At 43.7% G+C, this 12,625-nt stretch overlaps 1 pseudogene; it reads left to right on the top strand.

Annotated features, from left to right (window-relative positions):
* Positions 1-331: 331 nt before the first annotated feature.
* Positions 332-2,045, top strand: LOC129151578 (SRA stem-loop-interacting RNA-binding protein, mitochondrial-like; annotated as a pseudogene).
* The last annotated feature ends 10,580 nt before the right edge of the window (positions 2,046-12,625 follow it).

Genomic DNA, 12,625 nt, shown 5'->3' with positions numbered 1-12,625 from the left:
CCCTTTGATGCTGACCTAGTGAACATAGTGAAAATCTATTACCCATTTATCTCACCATACATTATTTTGTAACCATGGCACCTACTTTTCAAGAGACATCTGATTTATAACACGTTTCTCAGGTGATTCTGATGTGCAAAGAAGTTTAAGAACCACCACTGGAGACAATAGGGAGGGACTGGGAGAAAGAAAGTGCCATGATAGAGATGTTTGATGAAGAGTCACCTCGTAGCATACAAGATGGAGCAGAGCATGGAGAAACAGGAGGTTGAGGGATATAGAACAAAAGATGCTGCATTTTTCCATTAAGAATAGGTCCCTCAAGGTAAAGATGGCAGCTTTAGCAGGGAGGTCCACCATGGCTTTGCAGGCCAGTACTGGTTGGCCTGTTATCTTTGTCAGAAAAATTCCTGGACCGCCTCCTCCAGTGAGCTGAGAGAACACTTTGCACGGTTTGGCTATATATGAAAGTGCACTGAACCTTTTGACAAAGAGCTTGGCTTTCACGGAAGTATGGGTTGGATTCACTTTTTTTCAGAGGAAGAACTTCAGAATGCACTACAACATGACAGTCATGCTATTGGTGGAGTAAAACTCCATAATCAAGCTCAGAGACCAAAAGTTTTGCAAGGGGACCAAACATCTGATGATGAGACCGGTTTGGCTCAGTGGATAGAGCATCGGCCTGCGGACTGAATGGTCCCAGTTTCTATTCCAGTCAAAGGCATGTATCTTGGTTGCGGGCACATCCCCAGTGGGGGAGGCGGGGGGGGGGGGGGGGGGGTAGGAGGCAGCTGATCGATGTTTCTAACTTTCTTTCCCGCTCCCTTCCTCTTTGTAAAAAAGTCAATAAAATATATTTTTTAAAAAAAATAATAGTATGAAGGGAAAGGAAGGGGTGGGCATGGAAAACAATGAGCAAGAGGAATCACCAAACTTGGTGACTGAGTGTTTGTCAGGGAAGAAGACAGGGAGTGAAAATAACTTCAATATTTCTAACTTAAGGAACTGAAATAATAATAATAATAACAGCTAACATGTTTAATCACTGTGGCCTGGCTGCCTCAACAACCATGCCCAACCCTCTTCTTTTTTGCTCGTTTCCCCTCACAGAAGTTAGAAAACTGGATAGTCACTTTCTCAATCTCTTTCACACATAAGGTTGGTCATGTGACTTAGTCCTGATGATCAGATGTAGGGAGAATTCCTTTGAGAGGCTCTGGATGAAAGGGACAGTTGATGCTGGCCCTGCCCGTCTCCCTTCTTCCTGTCTTGAGTGTGAATGAGATGCCTGGGGCTGCAATAGCCTGGTGTCCATAATGTGATAACCATGAAGATGAAAAGCCAACATGCTAAAGATGGCAGAGGGGAAAGACACCAAGAGATGGGGGTCTTTGGTGGCGCCACTGAGCTCCCGGAACTACCCACTCCAAACTGTTAGTCATGTAAGATAATTGCATGTGTTTATTGCCTACCCTACTGTTAACTGGTGTCCTGTTACTTGCAGACTAATACAACCAAACTCATATGAACACTGACTACATGCCAGGCACTGGTCTAAGCAATTTAACTCAAAAGTTGATGAGGGAGTGTTATTATCCCCATTATACAGATGAGGTAATTAGGGCAACAAACAGTCAAATAACTTGCCCAAGGCCACACACCTAGTCAGTAGCAAAGCAAGGATTTGAAACCAGGCAGTCAGCCTCCCAAACCCTCATTCCTAACCACTACATATCCAATCTCTCAGTAACAGTAATGGTGATGGCATTAATAGAAATAAGGAGGTCCGAAACTAAAAGCTCCAAATTCTCTTTGTCTATGTACCCTCTATAATAGGCATTTTCCAATGCAGCGGAGCATTTATAATCTTATGTTGGATATGTAATACTTTCAACAATAAAGAATTTAAATTTAAAAATAAAAAAATAAATCTTATGTTGGATGAGTAAGAATTAAATTATCTCCAATTTCTAGGACCATATGAATATCAGCCTTTCAGAGTTGGTGATAGGTTCATAGATGCATCTTTTTCAAATATGTGACCTCTCAGTTCTCCCAGGCAGGACAATCTGTTTTGCACAGGTTGCTCTTTTGTCCTGGTTGTCAGACTTGCATGAGAAGTGTGGCAGTGTCATGGGTATCAATAGAATGCTCCAGCTGACCTTTGTTAGGCCTTTAAGATGGACAAGAACAAAAAAAAAAACACAAAAATTGGCACGTGCAAATGTACCTTCAGTGATTAACAACAATTTTCTTTAGACACTTTGTGATTTTATTCGAGGCAGACCAGAAATTGACTTGCTTGAGTGAGATAATGTGTGAAAGCATTAAAAGGCACTCCGCACCAGGCCAGTGCTCAATAAACGCCAGTGCTTATTACCATTATTTTTATTATTTGGAAGGAATGTCACCTATTTCCTCCTCCTCTCACTTTAGTCCTCATGAGTATCTTTTACTCTGAACCTCAGTGTCATGTATGAAGGGTATATATTCATTCTCTTTTCTGAGGACTGGCTGCCCTGATGATGAACGTGATAGGACACAGTCAGTAGCCCTGGAAGCCTTACTCCAAATTCCAGGGAATTTTGCTGAGTCAGCACAGCCTTGCAAACTGGCAGCTGCCTGAAAGATTGAGGTCATGTTCTGAATAAGCCTACCCTAGGGAATTGCTATGCAGAGCCAACACTCTTCCCTGGCAGTAAGGAGTGAAGAGCAGCCCTGAACCCCACTTCCCAACATTCCTTTAAACGATGTACTCATAGCCAGAATTTAAATGCTGCATGCACAAGGAAGGTGGGGTTGCTACATATATAGCTCTGTTCAACTCGCCCTGTAGAACCCAGGTATTGGTCAGAATGTTTTGTCCTTTCCCTGGTTATGAAGTTCCGTTCTGATCTGGGCATGCTGATCTCCATCACAAATCACAGATGACATTGGAACAATTTCACTGTCATTAAGTGCTTAAATGATGTTTGTAATCCCTAAACAGCTAGAGTACACATACTAACGTCTTAATTTACAATCCTGTTGCCAAAGCACTTCTCTTAGAATTTAGTTTAATATTTCTTTAGTTTCACACTCCAAGTTCAATCATTATAATTAATCCCAATCTCCCTAATCAAGGATGCATGTCTTTATTAGTCTCCCTAAAAGGCATGGAGGTTACAAATGGATGGATTTCATTACTGCTCATGATTGTGGTCAGTTGTCTGGGACCATTTCCCTCTGGGAGGCTGTGTGAAAGCTAAACTTCATTTAGCTGCTAACAATACACACACACAAAAGACAAAAAAAATAATACACATCAATTTTATTACAGATATAAGAATGAGATAGCCTGAATCACCACTGAAGGGCTGGTAGTCCAAGACCACTCATACCTCATGATTGGCAAAGGGCTCCCTCCTCCAAGCTCATTGGCAAGAGGACAAGGGATCTGAGTATCTGCATGCTGCCCTGGAGAAGTGACTCACCCAGCATGAGTGGCCAGATCTGATCTATTTAAAAGCAGAGACAGGGAAGTAGCTAGTAAGTCCTCTCAAAATTCTGCAGAAGTTGATTTTTCCTCCCAAAAGAGAATAAAAGAGAAGTGAATTCCCTCCTAGACCTCAGACTCCTTGAGAATACAAACCTAGTGGAATACCTGGCACACAATAGGAGATTAATACATGTTTGCTGGAACTGAAATTAACTGTCCTGTCATTGATTGTGCATAACTACCTGACAGAGTAGATACTGTAGTTCCCATTTTATTTTGAAGAAATTGAGAAAGATCAGTTTGGTAACTTGATAAAAAGGAATAAAGCCAGGACTCAAGTTCAGGCCATTCTGGCTCCAAAGTTAAGGTTCTTTCCATTAAGTCATGCTGCTGCAAACCACCTGCTTTACTAAATGAAGAAAAACCCTTCATCATTTCTTTCTAATTACAAAATTGACAAGCCTATTCTATATGTGTAAAATACCCTTGTATGCCCATCTCCTTGTTCTCTGCAGATAATCTTGTTTATTCCTTTAATCAAAATGTGGAGATGATTCCAAGTCAACACCACTTCTTTGACTCTTCCCCACCTTCCCTTCCTTCACTACTGTCACTAAGAAAGAGGTTCTGGGTGACAGATTTTCCCACCCTAGAACCTTGGTCCAATTTGTCCATAACCTCACAGAGGCTCCAGCCCTGATGAACGCTGCTGACTTACTTGAAGCCTCACTGGCCCCATGTGGCACCCGTATTGTCAGAGTTGAGCTGTTTCCTCAGACCCCTGCTGAGATCGCCACGAGCTATTCAAGCTGTAATTAGTGCTCAAAGTAGTAGCTCCTAACAGCTCAGTAAAGGAAGCTGTGCTGAATGGTTTGGAAGTATGGATGTGGGTTTTTTTGGGGTGTTTTTTAAAAATATAAATATATTTTATTGATTTCAGAGAGGAAGGGAGAGAGAGAGAAACATCAATGATGAGAGAGAACCATCAATCAGCTGCCTCCTGTACACCCCCCAATGGGTATGGAGCCTGAATACCAGGCATGTGCCCTGACTGGGAACTGAACGGTGATCTCCTGGTTCATAGGTTGATGCTCAACCACTGAGCTATGCAGGCTGGGCTGGATGTGGTTTTATATTGGCTAAATCAAAGGCAAGCACCGCATCATTGGCTATGTTTAAAAGGCAGTTTAAAAACCAGTCTTTAACATCTGATTATATTTGGGTTATTAGTTCCGTGCTCTTGGACCATGTGTGAACAGACTATCTGAATAAAATATGTGTCAAAATCAATTTTTTCTCTATCAAACACTAAACAGAATGTAACAATTTCTCATAGTATTAAGTTGGGTTATGTTTTGTTTTGATACATGAATACAGCTCTAAATGTGTATCTTTGCTTAGCTTGAAACTGGAAAGGATATGTACATGTATATATGAGGGTAACATTTTAATTTAAATGTTTAAAATATATGATAAACTTTATTTACAGAAAAGTTGAGCAAAAGCCTTAACAAAAACTTAAACTTGATGTTGGAGAAATAGTAATACCATGTGCCAGTGATGTAATTAAATCACGTCAGCAGTTATCTATAACTAGTAGCCTGGTGCACAAAATTCATGCATGGCGGGGGTGGGGGGGGCGGGGAGGGCTGTCCCTCAGCCCGGCCCGCACCCTCTCCAATCTGGGACCCCTCGAAGGATGTCCTACTGCCGGTTTACAGGGATCGGGCCTAAATCGGCAGTCGGACATCCCTCTCGCAATCTGGGACTGCTGGCTCCTAACCACTCCCTTGCCTGCCTGATTGCCCCTAACCACTCTGGCTGCTGGCCTGCTCGTCCCCAACTGCCCCCCACCACCGGCCTGCTCGCCCCCAAATACCCCCTCCACCAGCCTGATCACCCCCAACTGCCCCCCCATGCCAGTGTGCTCACCCCCAACTGCTCCCCTGCTGGCCTGCTCACTCCAAACTGCTCCCCACACTGCCCTAATCACCTCCAACTGACCCCCACTGACGTCCTGCTTGCCCCCAACTGGCCCCCCTGCTGGTCTGCTTACCCCCAATGGCCCCCCACCAGCCTGATCACCACAACTGCCATCCCATCCTGGCCTGATCACCCACAACTACCCTCCCCTCTTGGCCTCTAACTGCCTCTACCTCGGCCCTGCCACCATGGCTTTGTCCAGAAGAACGTCCAGAAGGTCTCCTGGAAGGTCTCCCAGTCTAATTAGCATTTTATTAGTATAGATAGAGGCCTGGTGCATGGGTGGGGGCCGGCTGGTTTGCTCTGAAGGGTGTCCCAGATCAGGGTGGGGGTTCCCTTGGGGCGTGGGGAGGCCTGGGCGAGGGGCCTGTGGTGGTTTGCAGGCCGGCCACACCCCCATGGGGTGAGAGTCCCCGCTGGGGGAATGTGGCCAGCCTGGGTGAGGAGCTGAGGGCTGTTTTCAAGCTGGCCACACCCCCTTCAGGGTGGGGGTCCCCACTGGGGTGTCTGGCCAGCCTGGGTGAGGGACTGATGGCTGTTTGCAGGCTGGCCATGCCCCCCGGCAATCCAGGCTCCCAACCCCTCCTTTTTTTCTTTTCTTTTTTTTTTTTCCAGCACCTCCTTAAGCGGAGGCCAGGGCCAGCTGGAAGCAGGTATCTGGGATTTATTTATCTTCTATAATTGAAACTTTGTAGCCTTGAGCGGAGGCCAGGGCCAGCCAGGGTGGGTGGGAAGCTTGGCTTCCTCCATTGCCAGGGGCAACCTAAGCCTCCTGCTCGCTCCAGCTCCATAGCCACCTCCATCTTAGTTGGGTTAATTTGCATACTTGCTCCTGATTGGCTGGTTGGCATGGCTGGTGGGTGTAGCAGAGGTACAGTCAATTTGCATGTTTCTCTTTTATTAGTATCCTACCTAATAATAGACAAATATGCAAATTGACCATACCTCCAACACACCCACAAGCCACTCCGACCATCCAATCAGAGCAAGTATGCAAATTAACCCAAACCAAGATGGCTACAGCCACAGAGAGCAAGGTTTCCTAGGTAACAGAGGAAGCCAAGCTTTCCACCTGCCCTTGCCAGGCCTAAGCCTCCACTCAAGCTACAAAGTTTCAATTATAGAAAGTAAACAAATTCAAACAAATGGCGGCAGGATGGAGCTTGAGAGAGCAGGCCAGGGTTGCCGCCGGCAACAGGGGAAGCAAAGCTTTCGGCACACCCTGGCCGGGCCCACCCACTTAAGGCTACCAAGTTTCAATTATAACCCCAACAGAAATGGCTGCCAGCCTCGGAGGGAGCCCCAGGCTTGGCTCCACTCCAGGCTACAAAGTTTCAATTGTAGAAGGAAAATAAATTCCAGATACCAGGGCCTCCGCTTGGGTTGCCAGGGGCCATGGCCGGCCTGCAAACCACCACAGGCCCCTCGCTCAGGCCGCCCCACACCCCAAGGGAACCCCCATCCTGATCCGGGACACCCTTCAGGGAAAACCAGCTGGCCCCCACCCCTGTACCAGGCCTCTATCCTATCTAATAAAAGAGTACTATGCAGATTGATCATCACTGCAACACACAATATAGCTGCCCCCATGTGGTAAAGATCCTGCCCCTATGTGGACACAAGATGGCCACCACAAGATGGCCAGCAGGAGAGGGCAGTTGGGAGGCACCCTGCCTGCAAGGGAGGGCAGTTGGAGGTGATCAACCCTACAGGAGAGGGCAGTTAGGGGTGACCAGGCCGGCAGAGGAGGGAAGTTGGGGGCAAACAGGCTGGCAGCAGAGTGGTTAGGGGGTGATCAGGCTGGCAGGCAGAAGTGGTTAGGGGCAATCAGGAAGGCAGGCAGGCAAGCAGTTGGGAGCCAGCAGTCCTGGATTGTGAGAGGGATGTCCGACTGCCCGTTTAGGCCCGATCCCAGTGGGGCCTAAACGGGCAGTGGGACATCCCTCAAGGGGTCCCATATAGGAGAGGGTACAGGCTGGGCTGAGGGACAACCCCCCTCCGTGCACGAATTTCGTGCACCGGGCCTCTAGTAGATAATAAAAGCATAATATGCTAATTAAACTGGACATCCTTCCAGATGACTTTCCAGACAAAGCTGGGGCTGCAAGGGAAGCCCGGGTCCCAGATGCCAGAGGGAAGCCAGTGCCGGCAGCCGGGGGAAGGAAGGCCTACTCTTGCATGAATTTTGTGCATCAGGCCTCTAGTAAAGAATAAAATTTGGACTGTAGCTCTTTTCTAAAATCACAGATCCTTTTGATAGCAATTATGCCTATGAATGTTAAGGTACTTCTTGTCAACTTGAATATTGCCTGAGAGAATAGCTGGGTGGTATCCTAAATATGTATCTTTGTAAAATCTTTTAGAGTAGGATGGAGTGAATGAGAGCCTATAATTTCTCCAGTTTTATGATTTTTAGAACCTATCTAAAATAAAATAAAATGATCAGATTGACAAAGACCTTTTTTTATGATAATACCGTTATAAGTATTTGAGGGGCTGAGAAGCGACAAACTCTTAAAAAACTCAACAGAAATATGAATGGGGAGAACTTTTTAAAAAAAAGTAATAATAGCCGAAACCGGTTTGGCTCAGTGGATAGAGCGTCGGCCTGTGGACTCAAGGGTCCCAGGTTCGATTCCGGTCAAGGGCATGTACCTTGGTTGTGGGCACATCCCCAGTAGGGGGTGTGCAAGAGGCAGCTGATCGATGTTTCACTCTCATCGATGTTTCTAACTCTCTATCTCTCTCTCTTCCTCTCTGTAAAATATCAATAAAATATATTAAAAAAAAAAAAGTAATAATAGCTACCATTGAGTACTTACCATGTGTAAGGCACTAGACTAAGTGCTTTTAACATTTTCACATTATCTCCACTTTATGGATAAGAAAATGAATGCTCAAAAAGTTAATATGCCCAAGGACTACAGAGCTAGTGTAAAAAATAACAGAGTTAGAAGACAATTTGGCACAAGTATCAAAAAATCTTTTTAAAATGTGCATATTTTTAGAGTCAGCAATTCTTGGAGTTTATAATAAAGAGAGGCCCTGGCTAGGTGGCTCAGTTGATTGGAGTGTCATCCCGTACACCAAAATGTTACAGGTTTGATTCCCAGTCAGGGCACATACCTAAGTTGCAGATTCGATGCCCAATTGGGGCGCACACAAGAGGCAGCCAATCAATGGTTCTTTTTTTCCCTTCCTCTCTCTAAAAATCAATTACAAAAACATATCCTCAGTTGAGGATTAAAAATAAATGAGATTTAAAAGTGCTTTAAAAAATATACAATTTGCACAATGATGACCATTATATTATCCTATATAATAATCCTATATAATAAAAGCCTAATATGCAAATTGTCCCCTTGACCAGGAGTTCGACCAGGGGGCGGGGGCAGCTGGCCAACCACCCATGTCCCCTTCCCCTGGCTGGCCTGGCCTGCCAGCCCCAATTGGGGCAGGCCAGCCGGATCCAACCCGTGCACAAATTTGTGCACTGGGCCTCTAGTTATTTATAAAAATGAGAAGTAGAAACAACCTAAAGGTCCAACAACAGATAAAAGGCTGATTTCAGTGTGCAGTGAATTGATGCAATGGAATTCTATATGGCTATTTAAAATGATTGTGTAACGTTATACTTAGTAAAATAGAAAGCTAGTCCCATGTTAAAGGGAAAAAGCAAAATAGAGTAGTGTATATAAATTTTATTAAAAATAATATAGTGTAAAAAAGACAATAATATATCCCAAAATGTTAATTTGTTATATATTTTGGTAGAATTTTTAGTGATTTGTTTTCTTTACTCACATACATTTTTTACAACAAAAATGAAGTACCTATGTAAACATTTATTTAAAATAACTCTCAAGTACAAATTGACAGTTACAAATTAGTCACGGGAATGTAAAGTACAGCATAAAGAATAGAGTCAATAATATTGTAATACCTAAGTATGGTGGCAGGTAGGTACTGGAAATATCAGGGGAAATACTTCATAAAGTACGTGATTGTCTAGCCACTATGCTGCATACCATAAACTAATAGAAAATAATACTGAATATAAACTGTAATTGAAAAATAAAATTCACACACTCTTCACAAGAATGAAAATAATACTATCATTTTGGAAAACTGTTCAGGTGTTTCTTATAAAATTAAGCATACATCTATGATATGATCCTGCCATTCTACTTGTAGGTATGTACCCAAGAGAAATGAAAGTGTATATTAACACAAAAACTTGTGACAAATGTTCAATGCAGCTTTTAACTATAGCCAAAAACTGAAAACAATTCAAATATCCATCAACAGGTGAATGAATAAACAAATTGTGTACACCCATACAATGCACTACTACTCAGCAACAATGACTGAAATATTGGTATATGACTGGATAAACCTCAAAACCATTATACTGAGTAAAAGAAGCCAAATACAAATAAATACACATTATATCATGCCATTTATATAAAATGAAAGGGAATGCAAACTAATTTAGTGACAAAAAAAAAGAAACCAGATCAATGATTGCCTGAGGCCATACATCAGCAAAATCTGTGTTGTTCCTTGAATTCTGATTATCATCTTTCAAACAACAAGATTTTAAAAATATTTTCCTATTATGTCGATATATTTTTATATATGCACTTTGTCCTCCAGATATTTTCCTATTACATTATTTTTACTAAAAAAAAAAAAATCTCCATTTTATTATTTAAGTATTTGTTTAATGTTTTAAAATTCAAGACACTTTGAAAATATTAAAGTCAGCCAAAACTGGTTTGGCTCAGTGGATAGAGCATCGGCCTGCGGACTGAAAGGGTCCCAGGTTCGATTCCAGTCAAGGGCATGTATCTTGGTTGTGGGCACATCCCCAGTAGGGGGGTGTGCAAGAGGCAGCTGATCAATGTTTCTCTCTCATCGATGTTTCTAACTCTCTATCCCTCTCTCTTCCTCTCTGTAAAAAATCAATAAAATATATTTTTTAAAAAAGGAAAATATTAAAGTCAACCTGGCCAGTGTGGCTCAGTGGTTGAATGCTGACCTATGAACCAGGAGGTCACAGTTCAATTCCCAGTCAGGGGACATACCTAGGTTTCAGGCTCGATCCCCAATAAGGGGTGTGGAGGCAACTGATCAATGATTCTCTCTCATCATTTTTGTTTCTATCTCTCTCTCCCTCCTCCTTACTTACTGAAATCAATAAAAAATGTTTGGAAAAAAACATTAAAGACAAAGATTAATAAAAATAATCTTAACTTTCAAATGTGGCTTTTTTAATAGCAAAAAGGAAAAATGGTAAACAATCTCTCTTCAAAAAAAAAAGTCAGCACTTCCAAAAATAACTAGAGAGGCTTACATATGTAGAGCTAATTCAGAAAGGGGATAATACCTTATTTTAATCCAAAAAAGAAAAAGAAATACTTACTGGACCTTAATGAAATTTCAATGTTATTTAAAAATAAATGATTCTTAAAAATAAGGGTGTTCTTTTTAACGTTTCAATATATTCTCTGAAATGGCAACTGGTTAACATAATATTTAACTTAGATATACCAAATATTTAAAATTAGCAAAATAAAAACCAGTAAGACAATTTGCATCTGAAAGCCTGACATTCTGATTTACTGGTTTCTATTTTCCTAAGTATAATAATATAAAACAGGGGTGGGGAACCTTTTTTCTGCCAAGGGCCATTTGGATATTTATAACATCATTTGCAGGCCATACAAAATCGTCAACTTAAAAATTAGCCTGCCATAGCCCTAACCAGTTTGGCTCAGTGGCCTGCGGACTCAAAAGTCCCAGGTTCGATTCCGGTCAAGGGCATGTACCTTGGTTGCGGGCACATCCCCAGTAGGGGGTGTGCAGGAGGCAGCTGATCGATGCTTCTCTCTCATCGATGTTTCTAACTCTCTATCCCTCCCCCTTCCTCTCTGTAAAAAATCAATAAAATATATTTTTTTAAAAATTAGCCTGCCATATTTGGTTAAACATTTAATTAACTCACCCTATATGGCTTGGCCTTGATTTCGTGGGCCTCATACAACCTGTGGGCCAGACATTTCCAACCCCTGAACAAACATTTTGGAGTACTCAATATATCAGAAATACAACAATCTATTTAAAATTGTTAACTTTCAACAATATGACACATCAATAAACATTAATACAATATTCTAGCAATCATCTTATCCTATCTAATAAAATATGCAAATTAACCATCACTCCACTACACCCACAAGCCACGCCCACCAATCAGGAGCGAATATGCAAATAAACCCAACCAAGATGGCTACGGCCACAGAGAGCAGGAGGGAGCCTTGGGTTTCCCCGTCAATGGAGGAAGCCAAGCTTTCCACCTGCCCTTGCTGACCTAGGCCTCCACTCAAGGCTACAAAGTTTCAATGATAGAAGATAGATAAATCCAAACAGAAATGGAGGTAGCCACAGAGCTGGAAAGAGCAGGAAGCCGGGACACCCTTCAGGGCAAACCAGCTGGCCCCCACCTGTGCACCAGGCCTCTATCCTATCTAATAAAGGAGTAAAATGCAGATTGACCATCACTCCAACACACAAGATGGCTGCCCCCATGTGGACACAAGATGGCCACCACAAGATGGCCAGCAGGGGAGGGCAGTTGGGAGGGACCAGGCCTGCAAGAGAGAGCAGTTGAGGGCGATCAAGCCTGCAGGGGAGGGCAGTTAGGGGTGACCAAGCCGGCAGAGGAGGGAAGTTGGGGGCAACCAGGCCTGTAGGGAAGGGCAGTTGGGAGGGACCCAGGCCTGCAGGAGAGAGCAGTTGGGGGGGACCAGGCCGGCAGGGGAGGGCAGTTAGGGGTGACCAGGCCTGCAGGGGAGGGAAGTTAGGGGCAAACAGGCTGGCAGGGGAGCAGTTAGGCATCAATCAGGCTGGCAGGGGAGTGGTTAGGGGGGATCAGGCTGGCAAGCAGAAGTGGTTAAGGGCAATCAGGAAGGCAGGCAGGGGAGCAGTTGGGAGCCAGCAGTCCTGGATTGTGAGAGGGATCCCAGATTGGAAGAGGGTGCAGGCTGGGCTGAGGGACACATCCCCCCCCCACACACACACACACCCCGTGCACGAATTTCGTGTACCGAGCCTCTAGTATGAAATAAGTGGGAAACAAATTTCTCAACAGGAGTCAAG

The sequence above is a fragment of the Eptesicus fuscus genome, chromosome 15, assembly GCF_027574615.1.
Source record: "Eptesicus fuscus isolate TK198812 chromosome 15, DD_ASM_mEF_20220401, whole genome shotgun sequence".
Taxonomy (NCBI): Eukaryota; Metazoa; Chordata; class Mammalia; order Chiroptera; family Vespertilionidae; genus Eptesicus; species Eptesicus fuscus.
This window is presented reverse-complemented; position numbering and strand designations above follow the sequence as displayed.